The sequence below is a fragment of the Bombus flavifrons genome, chromosome 1, assembly GCF_040668555.2.
Source record: "Bombus flavifrons isolate JBK064 chromosome 1, iyBomFlav1_principal, whole genome shotgun sequence".
Classification (NCBI taxonomy): domain Eukaryota; kingdom Metazoa; phylum Arthropoda; class Insecta; order Hymenoptera; family Apidae; genus Bombus; species Bombus flavifrons.
The window spans coordinates 22,874,141-22,894,750 of NC_138442.1; the positions used below are offsets into that span (position 1 = coordinate 22,874,141).

A 20,610-nucleotide genomic window follows, 5' to 3' on the forward strand; every position below is an offset into this window, starting at 1 on the left:
CACCAGGCAATTCGATCGAGGACTAGGATTCGAAACCGCAAGTTACATATTCATCGGACCATTTTGCTTGACATCTTTCTTGTCTTTGCCGGGTTTTTCATTCGTTTCGCCGCGCTTTTGACCCAACGAGACACAGCCTAGGTGTATACATACTATTTATATTACAGTATCGTATAGCAACTCGAGAGACGAGAAATAAAAAAGTTTTTGCAATGAAACGTTTCGATTCGGCCGATATTACCAGAATCACATGTTCCAGGTGAAAACCTAAGTACCCGTGGCTCGCATTTTTCTTCAGAAGCGAAAGCGAAAGCAACATCGGGTATTCGAATATTCCTGGAAGTTCGGAGGCGAGACTTGGTCAATCGTTCCTTGGTCAATGGTCCCATTTAAATCGGATAATCGAGAGATCCGATACCGTATTTCCGTCATCGTCTACCAACTGACGGATATTTTTATCGGATTAACATATTAACGAGAGAAAGAGCGGAGGACGCAAGAGGGTGATCGGAGCTGAAACTCCTTCGTAGTGTCTTACGGTGACGTAATCGGCTTATTTTACAACGACTCGTTACTGAACGCGATCGAGCTGATTTATTGCCCGATGGTCGTCGTGTTTTCCTATCTTTGCCGTTGTTGCGCATCCGCCAGGAAACAAGTTCGCTAACACACCACGCTTCACGTGTTACCCATTTCAGAATACGCTGCTGTAAACTCGAGATCGAGAAGAATGCCGATTTTAGCGAATTACAGTCTCGTGAAATCGAATTTAAACAGATATCGAGCTAACGGGGGGAGTCGACTTTTTAACAGCCACTCGATGGAATCGCGATTACTTGCGATTTATCGACGAACCCGGTGGTCGAATAAAAAAGAAGGAGGGGCGGAGGGGGAGCGGAACATGGTTCGAAGATCGAATCGATTTCCCCTAAGTATCCCGTTTTTCATCGCAAACACAAGTTTTCCCGGAATCGCGGTAATCACGTGGTTCTGCGCTGCTCGTCTTATAAACTTGAAATTATATAAACAGGTTGACATGACGCGCGATTCAATGAAATCGATCTCTGACATCTGCCTCTGACAAACCGATTTATACCGGTACGTATTTTCGCATTCTCGACGCAGTCAACAATTTCTTCTTCTACTGAATTTAAGAAAGTCTAGTTTCACGAAAGCTGGAAATGCTTTACAACAGGCCGATTGAAGTGGCGCTAAATGTACTGGACGTCTGCGGGATCTCCATATAGCTATTTACTATTTATGAGGCGCGGCGACGGAGTAAGGGGAAAAGGGCAGGGTGCAAAGAACGAGGTGGGAAATTGCACTGTCCGACGACGACGACGACGACGACGACGACGACGACGACGACGACGACGATGGCGACGCGGCCGCGGATCAACGGGAGAAAAAAGAAGATCCCCTTTTCGTGGACGCTTATCTCTTTTCAGAGAGGTTGTCGCGCGTGCGAGATTTATCCAGCGTAAAAGGGAGATACTTCACGGAGGCAGCTTTTTTTTACCCTGCTCTAAAACCATCAGTCCGAGCTTAACCTAAACTTCCTCCTCCACGTTTTCCACGGCAAAAACTTGGACCCAAGAGTCGCGTTATTTCGTGATACGCTTGTCGGGCAACGTTACGTCTATCCCAATATGAAGATATCAAGCAGCTTTCGAGTTCGCGATTACGTAATTCGATAACTTTGGGTTTCATCGAAATGATGCAAGTATCGAACGATCTCATAACCGTTGCGAGTAATCGAAGTAAAAGTAGTTGAACGCGCGTGGACGCGACAATCCCTAGGACTCTAGCGCGCCTGAAGCGTGCGAAGACATCGTGACGGAAAGTTGTGTAGGCCGTGGCACGAGCGAGTTCGTCATCTTTTCAAAGTTGTTGTCGTCGTCAAACGCGAAGGGTAAAAGGTGCCGTCATAGGGATCGTTATCGAAAGTAATTCGACGGATATCCTCGTCGCAGCGTGAAAAAGAAAGCGTCCCCTTTCATCCCCGAACTACTCAAGAGGTACGCCAAGGGTTTAGATAACGGCGCGACCGAGAGTTACTCCAAACTTTCTCGCTTCTTTCTTGGAGGCCGGCCGTCGCGCTTTCTCTCTCGTCCCTTTTACTTCACCCTCGTCGGGACTCCTTTCCAGGCGCAGCCACCAACTTTTCAGCGACAGTTTGACAAAATGCAGATTTCCTTCGTTTCCCTGACAACGATCGGTTTTTCTGCTTACCCCTCGTTCTTCCCTTCCTCTTCCGTCGTCTCGTCGCTTGCTTCCGTCTCGATGTTGCGTTCGCGAGCGATCTGCATGCTTAAGCCTCTTCTTATTTTCGCCTGTATCGCGTTACACGGTACGGGCCAAAAAACATCTTCTTTCCCTCCCCCCTTTTTGACAACGGGAATACGATTCCCTCCTCCTCCGTGTTTCCGTTACACCTTGTCGACGGATGTGCGTCTAACGCGAGTATGCGTGTGCGATCTCAGGATCGCAGCATCTCAGCAACAGACGCTTTTATCCGACCCGGAAACTCGACGTACCGAGCTCACCGTGGATTTAACTTGTACGCCAACCTGAAGTCTGTCCGCCTTATCGCTGACTCGTACCACTTCAGCCGGCAGTTGTTTTCTTTCTTCATCCGTCCGTACTTCCATGGATTTACGGCAAATTTGTTTTTCTCTGCGACACGCGAGCGGGACCCGGAGACGCGCGTCACAACGAACCCGCGTCTAACGATAAATTATTTACATAACGTAAAATAGATCGAATAGAAGAACATTTGAGAATTCTGATGGCCGCGAACCAATAGCAACCCTACTTTCCACGATTAAACCCTCCACCAATGTCAGAAATTTCGACTTACCTTACGCTTTAAACTTTAAAAGCCTCCAAGTGTTTAAGACCTTGAATGGCGTGATCGTGGACGATCGTTCAGCGAATGCAACGAACGGCCACTCGTAGCTGCTCGACATTGGTATTACTACCGTCCTCGAGGACCGAACGACTACACGCGTTCATTGTATCCGGCGAATGCGTCGCTATAGCTGTTCGCGAGCACTCGCGGCGGACACGAAGCAGTGTGGAACAGGCCAGACTATTTTAATCCCAGTGCGCGCATTAGTAGGAAATTACGCGTCGCTGCTAAATGACGCGTTCCGCGCACGATCCTGCCACTAACCGCTCCGCGAAAGGCGCGTTCAAATCCACTTTCGTAACATCGCAACCGTCTAAATATTAATCCTACACAAGCACTCGAGATAATAACACGACCGCTGCCCCGCCCGTGCATCGTTTCTGCTCGTTCGAATAATATTTCGATTCCTCGGTTCTCGAGAACGTCGATTAAACGTATATTTGCAATTGGAACGTTTAAAGAATCGCTTGTAAAGAAGGAACAATGGACATGGAGGATTCCTCCTCGCCCGGTATCTTTCAATATTCATGCAAAAAGAATTACCGAGCGGTAAGTCTCTTCGGCACGGTTATCTAAATCCTCCACTTCTCGAGCAATTCGAACCGAAGGTAAACGGCTGTTCCTCGTTGTCGAAGGAAGGAGGGAAGCATTGTTCGTGTTACCTCCGATAAGAGTCCCTGCGACCATATCTACGCCTCTCGTTCCCCACGACGACGCGATTATCCGGCATGTCTGGAGAAAGTTATTCTTCGGTATCAGCCCGATATTACGTGGATGAATATTCTTCTGCTCTAAACCCGCCTTGCGGATAGTCCCCTATCTCTTTCACTTCGTACCCTTTCTCTGGTTTATGGGCTGTGGGATTTTTGAAAACGAAACCAGATAGGCAGAAAACAAATATTCCTTGCGTATCGTACCGTACTGCGATCTTCGACCAGTACAGTGGACGATGCAAAGTAGAGATGACTTTCTTGATGAATTCCCAAGAGACCAGCATTCGAATACATTCTTGCTTCCTCTTGACAAATTCGATTTTTTCTTTAACCAGCGCGCTTGTCGTTTGCCTGTTTATTTTATAGAAAAAGTGAACGTATTAAGTGGACGTACCGTGATGGAGGGGAAGAATCGTTTGCTCGACTGCTTTGTCGGAAATACCGAAACGAGCACGGTAGTACCGCTATTGGATGGATCCCTTCCAAGTGATTTTAAAGTTCTTTTCTGTCGAAAAATTGGAAACATCTTCGACCGGTACAGCGCATCTGGATTTCTGTTAGGAAGCAGACCCTTGAAGTTCGATCCTGTCTCAAAATTGGACGCGGATGCCTCGACGTACGCCGTATAACCGCCTCTCTCTTCTTGCTGGCCTCTACGCGAACCCTTCTAACAATTTAAAACGTATTCCCGTCGCGAGTTACGCGAACTTGTTCGCGAAACGAATTTAAAGTTTCTCCGGGCGCGACACGCAGGTTCACAAATCTGATACTACCGGAACATATCAAATTATAGATACGCTGATACGTACGTTTTTCCTTTTCTTCCTCTTTCTTTTTTCTTTTTCTTTTTCCTTATTTTTTTTTCTTGTTTTACGAATCACATACCTTTTAGGATCTGTCACTTTCCTGGCGAATTCGAAGTTGAAGACCAGAACGTTTTTACAATTTTTGGACGTTATCCCGTGTCGACGATTTTCACGCAATCAGAGTTTTAAATGCAGAGGCGCCAAATGAAACGAAAAAGTCGTCACGTTGCGAGTGTCACTACACTCAAAGTGCCTCGCTTTCAACGGCGATAAACTGATTTTTGATAAAGATAAAGTCCAATTGCAAAAATCTAGAAGCACGTATTTCGCGTTTCGTCCTCACCTTTACCGGTCGCGTTTTCTCGGCTCACCTTTTTTCTCGTTCTTTATTTCAAATAAGCGACCGTTTCTTTCTTCCTTTCTTTTTTCCGGACTGCCAGCGTTCATGATACGTCCAGACGCGAAGCATCTCGATTCGTCGAACGGGCATCGATGAAGACCGGTCGTCGTTCGCCCCGAAAGCATCCAGAAAATTGCTCACGACCGAAACGATCCATTTCGCGATCATCTTTATCGGTGACAATATCTTTGATGGTTGGTCGCTGTTGGAACGGGAAAAGCCGATGTTTAACGAAAATGTGAGATGCTCGGCCCCTAAATATTTTGGGGGAAACGCGTACGGTACGGTCGTTTACTTTAAACATGAAAAACGTCTCCTCGATGGCGTTGGCAGTCTAAAGTGTGCGAATCGCGATCCATCGTAGCTAAATCGTCTCGAAACGCAATATCTCGCTCGTTGTTCGCAAGACGTACGGCCTTGCGGATCAAGCGACACGTATTGCGCGCGTGGCCGCGCGTTACGTCTTCAACGGGCACACCTGCGCTCGTAGCGCGTCCTCGACGCGCTGAAATGCATAACTCTCAATTTGCACGTCGCCGGGAAGCGCGTTCCACCGCTCGATATTACTTCCCTTCCATCGACACACCGGGCCAGAACCGCTTTAAATGTAAAATGCTGCGTGTACCGAACCGGCATACGCTTCCATGCTCCTTTCCTCCGCGTTATGCGCGGATTTCCACTGGCCTGATGCATCGTAGAAATCTCTTTGATCAAATTTTCGAGATCCTCGGTTTCCTGTCGTTATCGTACTCAAGATCAAGGATGTGAGTGGAGGAATTACGGGGCGTTCTTTCTCGCCAGAGCCGATCGAAATTTAAAATCTCCCTTCCGTGTATTTTACACTGTCCCCGAGTTGGCAAACGTGTAACAGACCCGAGATACAATAGACCACCGAAAAACAGAGCCGGACGCTCCGTTCCCGACTCCCGATTGCGAGGCGCACCGAGGGAATCTCGAAGATGACGGCTTTTAATGCTCGCAAAGTTCTAGACTTGAAATTTAAGACGTTCGGTTAACAATGATTTTCGGCGGCGCGCAGCGTGCCGGCACGTCGAAACTCTTCGGGACTGAAGTTCCAGAAGCCAGCAAAGCCGCCTTTGTCCCAGTCTTTGTTCCGATCGGAAGCCCCTTCTCCAACAAATGCGAGAACTTTGAGAAATATCTGCGGCAACGACCTGGAAAATTCAATCGTTTCGATCGCGTCAGTTTTCTACAGCGAATATACATATATTTACTACGAGTTAACTTCGCCACCCTTGCCCGATGAACTCGCACCACTGCGACGCCAGGCATTGTCATTGTCACGCGCGTGTCTTTTCGACGACATACGTTTCCGAAGAGCATTTTCCAGCATTTCGTTCGCGGTCTCGAGTGAATTTCAGAAACGACGTGGCCTGCTTTTCGTCGCCCACGATTAGATTCGACCGACAGTGTTTGTCGCGATTACGATTATCCTCGAAGAGCAACTTTGAATTGTTCGACGTTTCTTATTAACAAGAGATATTTCATACGTTTCAACATTAACGTGGTTTTGTCTCGTCTCGTCTCGTCTCGTCTCGTCTCGTCTCGGATCCTTTGAACAGGAGAGAATCCTATTATAGATTGCCTTCGATTTAATTCCTACCGTGTTCAAATCATTTTACACGAGCGAATATTCACTCGTAAAAACGGCAATTTCGTTTCAACTTAACTTAAATTTAACTATCGATCGCAGATAACTACGTCCGTTCCTCGTTGATTCGTTTCTTCGCTCGCGTGTCCTTCCTTCGTTGTTTCGGTTTCCGTGAAGGGATACCTCTAATGTCTGTACCAATAGCTTCGGACGAAAAACGAAAATACGAAACTACTAACTGGAAAAGAAATTTGCAAATCGCATTTTGATTTGTCGCGGAAAGTTTGAGAATCGAGATTGTTTAGCAAATAGAGTACGTAGCGATCATTTTTCTTTGAGTTTTAATATCAATTAGAGTGCCACGGTGTTTCAAAATTATCAAGGCGTTGTGTTCCATTTGAAAATACCGCGCTTTCGGCCACAGTTTTTATAGATTCCAGAATATAAGAGACTATATCGGCCAATGGTTTGCAAATCGTACCACGTTGTCCTTTATTTCCATAATCCCGTGCAGCGAGCAAGGAGAAAATTCGATAAAGTTAAAGAAGATACTTTCCATACGGCGAGAGAACGGTTACGTTGGGAAAACTTCGTCGCGTAATTCGTAGGAAGGATGTTCTCGCCTTTCCAGTGGCACGTGACGATATCCTCGGGTTTTCTCCTTCCGTCATCGACACCGTCCAAAGATGGAACGGGATAAACCGCCGCGTGTCACCGCATCGAAATTACGACAACGCGATGATCTCTACTCTATCCTTTTAGAGCAAACACGATGGATATAGGGGATGAAAAACAGCATGGTGCCTGAAAATCAAACATCACGAAATCGAATCAAAGACGAAACGACGGCAACGATCGTTGTTACGAAACCGGAAGGAAAATATCGAGGTGATAACGAGCGGCTTACGCCATTTCCTCGAGCTGTTGTTATTCGTAAGCACATTGTGTTTATTCGACCAGTCGCGGAGAGACGCGATCGCAAGGAAGCGCGTCAACGGGAGTCGTAAATTGCCGTTACGATTAGAATAATCGGCGCCACGAACAGATCGATCCCCTTATTTCTGTTAGGATAATAGGGGTGGTTGAGTTGGTATAACACTGCGGTTAACAGGTTACAATATATATACCATATGTATTTCCAACAACTTTGTACAGAAAAGAGTTACGCTGTTGCGTAAAATATAAGTGATGATTGACGCGGGTGACAACCCGCTGAAGAGACGTTGACTGTTCTCAGATTGGAGAATCAGTGTCAGATCTATAAGCGGAGATCGAGTCCAGATACGACGACTGATCTATCTATAGGCGGAGGTCGAGTGTAGAGATGTGGTGACTGTTCTGTAGTCGATGAACCAGTCCGAGATGTTGACTGTACTAATGTCGCAGATCCAGTCCAGAGGTGTTGACTGATCAGTAGTGGTAGATCCAGTGAAGTCCGGTGACGATGCTGTTGCAATGGAAAGCTCTTGTTCGGTGGTGATCGCCCCACCATTGGTCGCTTGCAGGTGGAATTCTGGGAAACATGGGAAAACCCACGTTTCCCCTATTTTTACCTGATGGAGCAATAACCACAAGCAACCTCCTGAATCGAAGTTGTTTTATGCCGATTGACGGACATAACGGTAAATTAAGAAGCCTCGTTTTATGTTCCTTAGGATTATTGCGAACCGCTTAATTATATGCGCACGGCTGATGAACGCCTCGGCCGTACAGAGTCACCGGACGTAACACATCGTATTATAAACATTCCAAATTCTGGCAAAAACTGTGTCGATTACGAGTTTCTATGGCGTGGTAGAGGAAATAATTTCACAAATTTCCGTTGGGTCTATGAAAACGAGAATTTCGAGTGGAAGCAACGTGATAACTCGTGCCAAAGCTTACTTCCATGTTCTCTCGTAGTACCTGTATGGTACAGTCACGTGTACAGTCTCGCGTACAGTCTCGCGTATTACGCAACACATAAAATTAGTTTAACGTTATACGGAACAAACACGTATCGGGCGTTAAAACTTGGTAGTATTTTTACTGTTGGCCGCATTCGCGAACGGACTCGGGAAACGCGGTTCGTTTTTCAGAGAGATCGGATGCCGCACGAACTGCGATTTATCTCGCTTGAAACTTCCTTTTAGCTTTAATTGGCAGCTCGGCGTGGTCAGCTTTTTTCGACAGTGCGATTATCTTTATCGGCGGAGACGATAATTATTGCAGCGTTCCGACGGCTTAATTAACGCGACGAGAGGGCCGCCGCTAATTTTATTCGCCCTTAATGAATTTTTCGAGTGGACGCGGCAAGCCGAGTAGTGATTAATCTCATTAAGCGAGTCGCCTTGCACTTTGCCCACCGATCGCCAGGCAATCGTTATCGTCGTATCGTCTCGTCTTAATTAACAACCCTGTATCGCGTTCGAGATTTCGGTGATTATGTCATCGTGCAAACGCCGCTTCTGCTCCTTTAAAGCGGACGTGCTCGTCTGTCTGTACGCTGTCATCGGCCGCCCCATCGGGATTAATATTTTTCCACTATCGATCACGGAGCCAGAGAACGGAGGAAAATTGCTGGAAAATATAATCCGCGAGAGTCCAACTTACGGATCGTCGATATAACCATAAGTAAATCGATATTCAATCCGCATTTACTATTTTTTCTACAGTTCTAATTTTTATAGGATCCGATAACGTCATTGACAGCTAACGAAAATTCCACCTTTCCTCCTCTCTATTTTCAAAGACTGTTTTAACATTCGCACTCTCTTACAATACGCGATACCTCTGAAACTGCGATTCTGAAAATCGAAATCCTTTGTATATTCAACGCAATTCTCAGCCCGCTTCCAACAAAAACGCCAACCGTTTTACATATTTTGCAACTGCACATTCACACTTGATGCATACTCGATGCAACGGTAGCATTCAGGATGGCCACGACTCGTTTCCCGTCATCGAGTCTCCGCTCGATAATTGCCGCAGGTGTTGGGACAACATGGTTTTGTTGGACCAAGCCTTAGCCAGCACACCGCCAGCCAAACAGGCCAATAAAGATTTTCCAATCGAGGCGTCTCGATATCTCGCGGTATCTGATTTCCCAGCGTCCCCTCGCCCTCCAGGCGTTTTCCTGTCCCACGAGCGACGTCTAGCCGTGCTGATGCGAACAGAGACGGAGACGAACGAGTACGATTTCTTTCTGGCGGCCTCCGTCGACGCGTAATTCCGACGCTGCGACACGAGAGCGAAGCTTGCCGCCCGGCCGGCAATATCGACCGAAAACCGAGTAAATACACTCCCCTAGCAGCCAGCAGCACGGTGCATTGCACCCCTGCGGGACAAGTATTTCAGCCGCGCGCCACTAGACCGAGAAACAAACACGATCGCGTCTACGCCCTTCCGCAAGTGCAGCTTGTCGCGGACGCTCATGTCGGACGCGATGGATCGTGAGACCGCAAATATCCCTTTGTCGAGCTTTATGGTCGCGCTATAATTCTACCAACCCGTTCTGTCCTCCGTCTGAGAATTTCCACCAACACTGCGTCGTCCATTTCAATCGTGTGTTCGACTGTCCCGACGAGAGGACCACGAAGAATCGATCCGGGCTTAAATCCATTCGGTCAGCTATCGAGAAAGACGTTGTTTCGATGTTTGGACAAGCAAGGCGAAATTTAAAAAGCGAAGACAGCGAAGATGAAGCGCAGTTGCGAAATTACGCCCGATGAAAGGGTCACGCAGGTTAAACCGAGCTTGTCCAGCTGCCGCAAAACCTTACGGCCAATCGGCCTTACGTCCGAGCTTCTTCTCTCCAACCTGCGTTTGTGCTTAGGAGATTGCTTCGGATTCGCCGAACCCAACTACGCTCCGTCCAACGGCAAGTAGTTTCGGATAGTAGGAAATAAACCGAAGCGAAATGAAACGTTATCCGAGCCAGATCAGATTATCGGGTAAACCGAATTACCGGATTAAAAACGGATGAAATGAAAGTTTTCAACGGGAATGGCCAATCGAGCGTAAAAATTCCAAGCCGTCCAACGTTGCCGAAATTCCATTCGTCGACGACGAGATCTTCAGCGTTCCGGCAAATATAGCGTTCCAACCTAATTATACAATCACACGTTTGCCGCATCTTCGAGATTGTTAGGCGAATAAAGAGATGCGCGCTAGAAACTGAAAACGGCGCCGTTCGACGATTCTCTACGCACTTACAAGCTGTGCGTAGAATTGGATTTTCATTATTGCGATTAAGTAGCACGAACTGTCGAGCACGGGTAATGAGATTTACGTTACCGGCGCTCAAAGCGGCAATTCAGACGCGGGCCGGATAAAAACGCTACGATTTCTTTAATTGGATTCGCATCGCACGTTATTTCCGATTGACGCATTGTAATGCAGTCTATGAGTTACTCGTTTAATACTGGAAGCTAGGATTCGGTGGCGAGAGTAATGAAAATTTTAATTAAAAGCCTTCGCGTGCAAGTGCGAATTAATGGTGATATGGCCAGATGAAAAGATGAAAACGTTTTTAAGAAACTTTTACCACCGTAACCGTTTACACTCGCGTCCATATCGCGGTCCGCTTCGTCGTTAATCAAAATGTAATTGCTTTTATCCACCGTCCATGTGTCGACCTCAACGTACCAGATACAATTTCGTAGATAGACTGATAACCATTTCTTTGAAACGTAATTCCCTTTTTCCTTTTCTTGCCTCTTTGTATTTTTTCTGCCTTTTTTTTTTTTTTTTTTTTTTTTTGGTATATTTCATTGCCAAACTCCTTGCGAGCCAGAGAGCTCGAGTGAACTCGAGCGTTCAATTTAATCGATAGGATATATTCGATCGTACGTTTTCAATATTTATGATACGACGACGATCGAAAACTAAATGACAAAAAACAGAAAACACTGTGGACGGATGGAACGCAACGTCTGATGTTATGTTCAATGTTGGCGGGATCATTTTGCAAGCAGGTTAACAACGTATGGATGCAAACTAGGCTTTGCTTGGCTACTTTGTTTTATGCTCGGTAAACACGCGTGGACGATATGAAAATTTCCGTAGGGCTTTTACGGGAGTGCGCGTGCGGTAGTTTTGTTTACGACGGAATCGAAATTTTAGAGCGTTGTTCTGGAAATATTAAGTCGCCAAGGGCTTCCGGATTGTTACGATCGCGCGCGTTGTTTCCAAGTACGAATGTTTGGACGAGTAAAATCCATTTCATTTCCAGCGAAAATACCGCTTTTTCTTAAAAAACGATATCTACGTGCAATACTTTTATTTCCAACAAAGATAAAGCAATTACGATCTGCGATACGAAATGCTACTGTATTTATTTAGAAATAAATATATCATCTGTATTTATTTAAATAAACACGAGTTCTCTCTACGAAACGTCCATGCAGAGTTTTCGTAGACTGCAGGCTGCAGCACTGGTGGAAACGCGTACTCGATCTTCGGTGCAACGCGTGTCAGCCTCGCCCTTTTGTAGTGAAGTCACATCCGTCGTTAAAGGTCTGGGTCCCTCCTCTTCTAAACAGAATACGCGTTCGAAAGTGTGTGTACAATAGCGGTCTACGAGTACGTGACTCCCAGAAAATCGATTCATCACGTCACACTCGTTTCAATCAATTTCCAAATACCCTGCGATTTCAAATGGATACACCACCACTTTGATGAGAGTTGCATTAAAACGACCGTCATTTTCATCGAAATAATAATTAAATATTAGTCATCGGCTCGCAGTGTTTACAAAATACAAAATGTTCTTAGCTCGACCAAGTTTCGTTTTGCTGCAAACCCCTTTTCCTTGAAATGTTTGCCAATAAAAGACCAGAAGGCTGAGAGGAAGGAGGGAGGAAGACGCGCCTCGGTTATGGACTTTGACGTCGAGGGAACACCAACGAGGGGATATTGCCGCGTCGCAGCAACTACGTCAAACTCGTTCCTGTACGAGACACTTTGACATCGTAATGATATAAGCGAACCAGTCTTCGTTTCTGTAAGCTGACATGTAAAACTGGTAACGCGAGACCGACGTTTCTCGTCAAGTTCTATCCATGCAGGAACAAAAGAAGGCTTTGACCAGAATGTTGCGAGAATCTGTTTTTTCTTCCTTGGAGTTGGAATTTTTTCCTAAAAGGAGTTGAAGACTCCTTTTATTCTGCGCCGCCTAACAAATTGCTGGCAATATTATCTTTTATATATTGTTTCAGTTCCATCGATAGCAGCTCGTCGATCGTTTCCTCTGATCTTTCTTGAAACAGTGGCAGAGGTGTGCGCAGAACGTTCCGTAGCCAAGGGGGATGTATCGTAGGTGCTCGACGATCGGACAACCGTGTTGTCCTTTATAAATAGACGAAATTACTCCACGAAGAAACTCGTACGTTAGAAGCAGCGAATGAATAATTCGCAACGACCCTCCAAAGACTCGGTCTTTTGTTCTCTTACGTTCTCTTACGTCTGGAGCTTGGTTTACGGCGAGACTCTACTCGGCAAACTTTCAAACAACAGCCTGATGAGAACGTGTTGCTTCGCGAGGAGGGCGCGCGATTCAGCTTAAAGCGAAACTTGAATTCTTTCTTCGGTTCTTCTTTCCAGCTAAACGCTCGCAACGAGGGTGCATTTATTTCGGTGGCGTCTCGGTCTTTCGTCAAGGGAAAATACAGCGGACGTAAGAAACAGCGACAAAGCGTGAACTTTCGAGTACTCCGAAACCTGTCGTTCTCTCTTATATGTACAATTTCAAGCGACTTTCATTCTCCTTTCTCTCTCTCTCTCTCTCTCTCGGCGTCGCGTCGATCGGATCAACCCGAAAACGTTTTTGTTCGCGTATCATCGAAACGGTACGATTCGGTCGAGTATGGTCTGGACCAGTCTCTGGTAATCTCCAAATGGTTCTCTATGGAATTCCACCTGTGTTCCTTTTTTTCTCTTTCGCCGCCCAACGAAGCCTTGGCTTTAAAAATCACGCGGTAGAGAGCCAGTCGGCCATCCGGTTCTGTATCGAGACTGCGGAGAATCGAGAAATTGCGCCGACGAAAAACCATCGATTTATCTGTCGGCCATCTTCGTCAGTTCCCCGGCTCTACTGTTATTCCCTGTCGGCCTGTTCTTTTTCTATTCCGTACGTTTCGATGTAGTTTTTGTCCGGGGTTAGACGCGTCACGCATTTGCCACATCGTGTCGCATCACATCGTATCGCGTCGCATCGCATCGTATCGCATCGCATCGCATCGCATCGCATCCATCGCATCGCATCGCATCGCATCGCATCGCATCGCATCGCATCGCGCCGCGCTGACGCATTGCTCTTGACGCGCCATAATTTCGTTTACTTTCAATCTTGCCCGTAAAAGAAAAAATAAAGACGTTAAGGACGAAATAACGAGCACGAATAATGCCAGTTCTCGAGAAACGACCCTAGACTCGAATGAAAGACTTTTAGCGAGTAGACAAGGTCTGCATCGTAATCCCAGCGATTCCTGCGGAACGTTACAATGGAATCGAGCTTCTAACAGTATAATGAGTTGCTACGACATGGAAGAATAGACGGTTCGTCGATATTTAATATTGCGCTCGACGGTTTCCTCTTCTATACGCGTCTTCCCAATCGCGAACGGCGGATCGAGAATCTGTCCTTCGTTTGTGATTTGTGTACTTCGGCAATTCTTCTTAATAGCATCCTCAAAGCGATATTGAATAATACATAACGCAGTCCAATCGTCGCCATCGAAGCTTTTCGCTATTTCATTTCCAGGCTCTCGACTTCTTATCCAAACACTCGTTAAACTTCCAAACTTTCATTCATAAAGATTTAACGAACGCGCTCTCTAACCAACTCCTGTCGTGACCTTTGACGCGCTACACTTTCCATCGGGCGCTCGATTATTTACTATAGTTCGAGAAATCACGAACAAAAGTCGTACGCGTCATTGTGACGCGCCAGAAGATATTCGTTGCCCGATGTTTCGCATAGTTTTCAGTTTTCGCGGAGAATGGCAGTGCCGAACGCCGCTGAAGAACACCAGGTACCGAATCAGCAGCTTGATAAATGTCGGATAAATCTAAGCGGCACGGACATGAAGAGCGGCAGAAATCATCGGCTGGTGCTAAACGAGTTTCTGATGACGCTTTTCGAGGTGCTCTACTAGCGATCGCGGGTTGGAAATTGACGTGTTAGGGAATCTGGTTGGACGAGGAAGCCGTACGGCGCAACGTATCGGCAGCTTGACTGGTCCCCTTTCCGATACGCAACCACGGCAATCTATCAGACCGGTGTAAACATTCGCTCGCGATAGCAGCCATCCTAGCCGCATTCCCATCGGAAATAAGATCTTTTTCAATGCGGTCGAACGCCTCACTGCCGAACCCGAGCAACCTCTGAGAAACCGATGCATCACCCGAATGGAAAAATGCCGTCCAAATCGAGGAAACCCATCTACCGTCGAAATTGATAAACCATCCGTGTTTAAGCAACCAAGAAGATTACGACACGCAACCGAATAGCATAATTCTCCGATTCGTAAAAACGTTGGCTCGTGGCCAACCACGATCCAAAATAACAGCTTAAGTTGTCAAGTTAAAAGTCAAGAGCAAGTTGGGTAACAAATAGGAATCACCCAGTTACGACGAGCTTTCGTTTTGCCCGTGTTTTTTGATGCCGCGTTCGAGAATACGAGAATTCGGTATAATCAAACTTTGTGGGATCTTGTAACGTCCAGCGCTATGTTTGTAACGATGACGCAACACTCGTTTCCTTTGCTTCCTAATTAGCTACGAGATATTTGGAAGAGTTCCAATTGAAATTCCTGTGACATGGTTCCTTTTATTCCTCCTGCTTTGGGGGGCCATCTAACAAGAGGCTGTCCGAGGATCGATATTGCTCGGATAAACTTATATCTGTGTGTGTGTGTGTGTGTGTGTGTGTGTATGTGTGTTTGAAGAAGAACACTTGCAAATAACGTTGTTAGTTCAATCATATTGCGGGAGACGCATTAGTCAACAGATTCCAGATCCTCGTTGGATGTGTCGTTACGCTGCGAATTATAGTCGAAACTAGGTTACATCAGGTTCGCTAACCTTAAAAACATCAGCTTCTTCCTTGAAAACCTTCCTTCGCACGCTCGAGTTCGAACGTTTCAAAATTTCGATTACTTCGCGGTGACTCCTGTGCGAAGTATGCGGATGTTTCTGCAATGACAGTTGCTTTCTCTAAATATATCGAACGACCTGCTTCGATCTGATACTCTGCCAGGATTCGTTAACTGAAGGAGCAAGAAGCAAGGAATCTTGTAAGTTCCTGGAATGGTCCGATCCAAGTGGTTTGAAAACGGTTCTGATATTATGTTCGTTGAGAATTCTTTCTATTTGTTCTGCGATTCCTTGAATGTAGGTACGATAGCGCGGCAATGCAAGTCGGGTCTTGTTCTCGTGATGGGTGTTGTGTTTCTGATGGGTACGGTTAATTTATCTGCCAGCGTATACGTTCTGCAGTAAGGCATTCCTCGTCGTATTCAGTTTTTTTTATGAATACGTTTTGTCCGAAATTTTAATAGTTCTGTATGTTAGCGAGTGGATGACAGATTGTTTCTGGCATGTGTGATGGTATCTGTTGGTGCAGGTCGGTTTTCTATAGACATCGTGTCCTAGTATGTTGTTGGGTTTCTTGCAAACGGGGACATCGAGGAAAGGTAGCTTTCCGTTTTGTTCGACTTCCACAGTGAATTTGATATTTGCATGTTGTGCGTTTAGTTAGTTATTTAGTTGGTTTAAGAATAGGTATAGTTCGTCACGTGCATGTGACCAGATAACGAAACTATCATCGACATATCTGTACTATATTGTTGGCCTCTTGCAGGTCTCTCTGAGGGTCTGTGTTTCAAAATGTTACATCAAGATATCGGCGATGATGGGTGATACAGACGAGCCTATTGCGGTTCCTGATGTTTGCTCGTAAAATTTATCGTTTACCGAGAAATATGGACTGGCGAGGCAGTGTCCACTAGGTCGGATGGAAAGTGTGGGAGGGATTTCACGATGTCGAAGGTATCGAGAATGAGCACTCTTGGGAACAGTGACACGGTGACATCGAAGCTTGCGAGAATATTTTGGATGTGAGAAATTATGGCACGGACGATGGATCTAAGTGGAATATAATTCTAATGTATTTCTGGAAGAAAGTACATTCTTGCATGTAAGGGATTTCTGGGTGTAATCCTGTTCTCGATGTATTCCGGCAGAGAGCAATTCTTAATCAGATTTTGTGTTTTTGCGGTGACAGGTCGCAAGTCGTTACGTCTGGCGACACTCTACCTAGACCAATAGTCTTAAGCACCCACTATAAATCTCGGCATTTTCATAGCTAAGGTCCTTCAGACCAAACAAATATCTTTTTACTAAATCGTGTTCTAAAGTTTATCGTCTACTACGGGTTGACACGGGAAAGTTAGTTTTTATCACGTACGATGCTTACCACTAGCAACTTTCTATCGAGAGCGGCTAAGACCCTTCCTAGTCCATCAACCTTCGTATCATCCAATCAGAAGCAATGTCTACTGCCCTCACTTTCCTAACCAAAATTGTCACCAACAAATCCGATGGTCCCGTGCGTTAGACACACCCATCATAAATTTTCCACCGCAGCATCATCTTCACAAAAATTCAGTCTTTATGCATTTTTTGAACCGTCATCATCTAAGCTTACATCGCATACTACACACTGTAACTTTGGCTATCGATCGAAACTCAATTACACCTTATCAATTTATATCTCTTTAGTCAATAAGTTGTTGGAATAAACATTAATTTATACCTGTTAATTCGGTGTAAATTCAATTGAACCACCCCTATTATCGTAACAGAGAGAAGTGGATCGATCAGTTCGTGGCGTCGATTATCTAATCGTAACGGGAATTTACGACTCCCGTTGATGTGCTTTCTCGCGATCGCGTCTCTCCGCGAATGGTCGAATAAACACAAGTTATTGGCTATATTTCGTCGAATGTCATTAGTTTGTTCCGCAGAGAGTGAGTTTACGACGGATGGCTAATGATCTCTTCTTTTGGCGCTTTTGTATACGTCACTGTGTAATTATGTCCTCTTACTAGAACCGAGATGGTGTCGTCGTTGATCAGTTGTTTGGCGGAGGGTACCTCTTTGTTTACGAATTTCGGGGTTGCCGCAGCTGCAGCGTGTTGAGCGAATCCATGAATCGAAGCGATCGGAAGAACGAAGGAGGGGATTCGCGGCAGGTTCGTTTGCGCGGAAGCTTAACGAAGCATCGGAGGGAGGGAAAGAGAGCGGGATCGAGTCGATGTCAAGAATAATTAATACACACCGGTAGAAGATGGAAACGGTGCATTATGGAAGGCAGGTTGGAAACTCCGCGAGCATGAAAAGCGGCGATACGAGCATCGAACGGAGCAACGAACGGCATTTCGAGGGCGTCGCGCAGGACGGACGAAATGTAACCGGCAGTTTCGTGACGAACCTCCCCATCCTGACAGTTTGGAACCGTGGTATCGCCCATGGGGACTCGCCAAGTTCTACCAACAACTTTGTTCCTCGTGAACCCTACCAGATACATCCGCCGGAATTTCGCACCGGAGTAATGCGCTCGGGACGGATGAAGGCGACGCGAGTGGGTGCAATTCAAACGACAATGATTCCTTCTGCTTTATACATTTTGCTCGAGTACGGCAGATCCGCGTGATAACGGATTCGCCGACCAACAAACAACTGTATCAAACGTTTTCAATCGAGTAACACCTACTCGAACCGCTACTTCCTACACCCATCATCGCCACGTTTTCTAATCATTCGCGAATCTGATCGTCGCGTATAGTCTTCTTTAAATATACAAACTATTTCTCAAAATTAAATCGTTCGAAGAATCGCAACGCGTCCGAAAGATTATGATCGTTCCGCTGTAGATTTCACTATTTACGCTATTTACAGTCGAATATTCGTACATTTAACAACCCGGCTTCGGTCGCTCGCGTCGGATATCATCAGCGTCAGCTTTGATCCGTTTCCGTAGCTTTCAGATTTACCGCGTTACCTTCAACGGTGGCCGCGTCAAAGACGGTTGAAATTATTCAAAGATGAATACGCTGCCTAGACTAGGAGACGTCTCGTACAAGTTTTAATGATTTCGAGCAAGACGTCCTCCGAGCGGAAGCATTGCCCCAAAATCTACTGATTTTCGTTGTTCCTCTGGTATCGGAATACCAGATTTCCGTTATTGAAATGCTCGTCCTCGTTAAGGCTCGAAAAGCTCGCGTTTCGATTTCTCGAGCGAAACGGGAACGCCAACGACTTTTATCGGCTCGACGTTAAAAACGATATAACGTTGGTTAGATGTCGCGAGAAGAAAGTCAAGTAACGTATCGTTTTCATAGGTTTATCGATCATCCGTGGAGCGCGAAGCTTTCCTTTTTTCTTTCTTTCTTGACAATCCGGAAAATCTGTTGCAGATAGTGTTCCTTGCAAACACATAGAATTTGCCAGGCGGAGCTTGCAATTACTAATTCTGTTCGCCTTGTGTCGGGCCAGCTTTCGCGTCGCCACGAAACGTCTCGTTGCCTCTGTTCGTGGTAAATACGACCGCGCGTCCTAGTTTCGCCTACTAACGAAGCGACTGCGGGAAAAGAAAAAACAGAGAAGAAGAACAAAAAGGAATCGCTTCCGACGCGGCGCTCAACTAACGAATCGTCGAACGCATCCCGACTCGTTCAAAACGAAAGGCTCGAAATGGTCCCGCGTAATACCTAACCCCGAAAATAAAAGGGAATAAAAATATCTTGTTACACGAACGATCGAGTGCCAAACTTTCCCAGATCCGATTTCCTTCTTGCTTCGCGGTTGTAAAACGCAAGTTTTTACACGCGACTGGAGAAAGCTTGCACGCTGCGTTGTAAAAATGTCCAGATCGTCGACCGCCAGTTCTCCCAAAATGCCTCGTTTACGATCGACCGAAGTTGCTCGGTAACCGAGCGGCAATAATAAAAACCTCTTAACGGTCGGAAGGTTTCGATAACACTTTCGCCGTCAAGTGGTCGAAGAAAAGGAATCTCCTTTTCTCGTTCGATCGACCCTCTGGAATCCGGTAAATCGTGGACTCGGCGATCCAGAGAGGGAAATGTAAGTATCGAAGTAAAGCGAGTAAGCAAACGGAAAGGAAGATCGTTTTCGTGGGGAAATAACAGTGAAAGTAACACACAACGCTGTTTTCGACCGAGTTACGCGGATTTGTTCGCGGCCGTGATCTCGTCTACGTAGCCGCGATTTCAAATCGACGATAGGGAAGAACGGGCACGCTGGCCGGTTGTGGACGAGGAGATGGACAAGTACGCGTCCTTCGGTTTCTACTCGCTAAAGTAGAACGCTATCGTCGACCGTTGCCCGTTGGAAAGCGTGGTCGAACGGACGCAGTTGGCAACGTGCACGAATTGGGTCAGAGGATCCCGAAGAGAACGGTTTGCCTCAAGGACCGTCGAGAAGCAGCGGATCCCCAGGCCCTGGACTCACGCGGATAACGCTTTTCCGCCGATAAGCTTCTCGTTTCGTCATCTAAACTCCGTTTAGTGGCAGATGTACAGAAACGAGCGGTACGCGAATGCCTGGTATACGTGCAAGTCAAAGTAAATGTGTGCAAACGGGCGCAAAATCGATTCGTATAATACGGTCACGTGGTGAACGATTTTCAGCCGACCTGATTACGGTTATTCAACCACGTGACAGATTTCAAATTTACTTGGTGCTGGCGGTGGCGCTGCCGCCGCTCGCTTGACGTAGTCACGTATAATCAGGTAGCCTGGAATTTATTATAATACGTGCGTTACATGCCGGCTGTGCCATTACGAGACGCGCGATGATAGTCGCGTTGCGACGCGATCTTCGATTTATCCTCGATACATGGACGTCCTGCCGGCAACCTTCTTGTAGGCTATACTGTTTACCTACTAGCCTATTCTCCTCCATCTGGACTCGTAGCTCCTTGGTTGGACGCGATTACCAATTGCTTGATCGCGGAATAGCTTTCGGCTCGTCTATTGTTCCGTTAGCCAATGTCGCGCGACCCAAACCTAACCCTAGACCTAACCCTTACCCTAGCCCTAACCCTAATCCTCTTGATCCGAATTCGACAGCCAGCCATTTTGAATATATTTTTGGCCCGACATCGC

At 46.3% G+C, this 20,610-nt stretch overlaps 1 protein-coding gene across 1 annotated transcript in view; it reads left to right on the forward strand.

The window, feature by feature from the left end:
- The window catches only part of LOC138183119 (leucine-rich repeat-containing protein 24), a 227,378-nt gene extending 222,173 nt beyond the window's left edge, over positions 1–5,205 (forward strand). The window contains exon 6 of the transcript XR_011173990.1: positions 5,195–5,205. The gene's annotated coding sequence lies outside the window, so the exon portion shown is untranslated. The remainder of the gene's footprint in view (positions 1–5,194) is intronic.
- Positions 5,206–20,610: the final 15,405 nt, after the last annotated feature.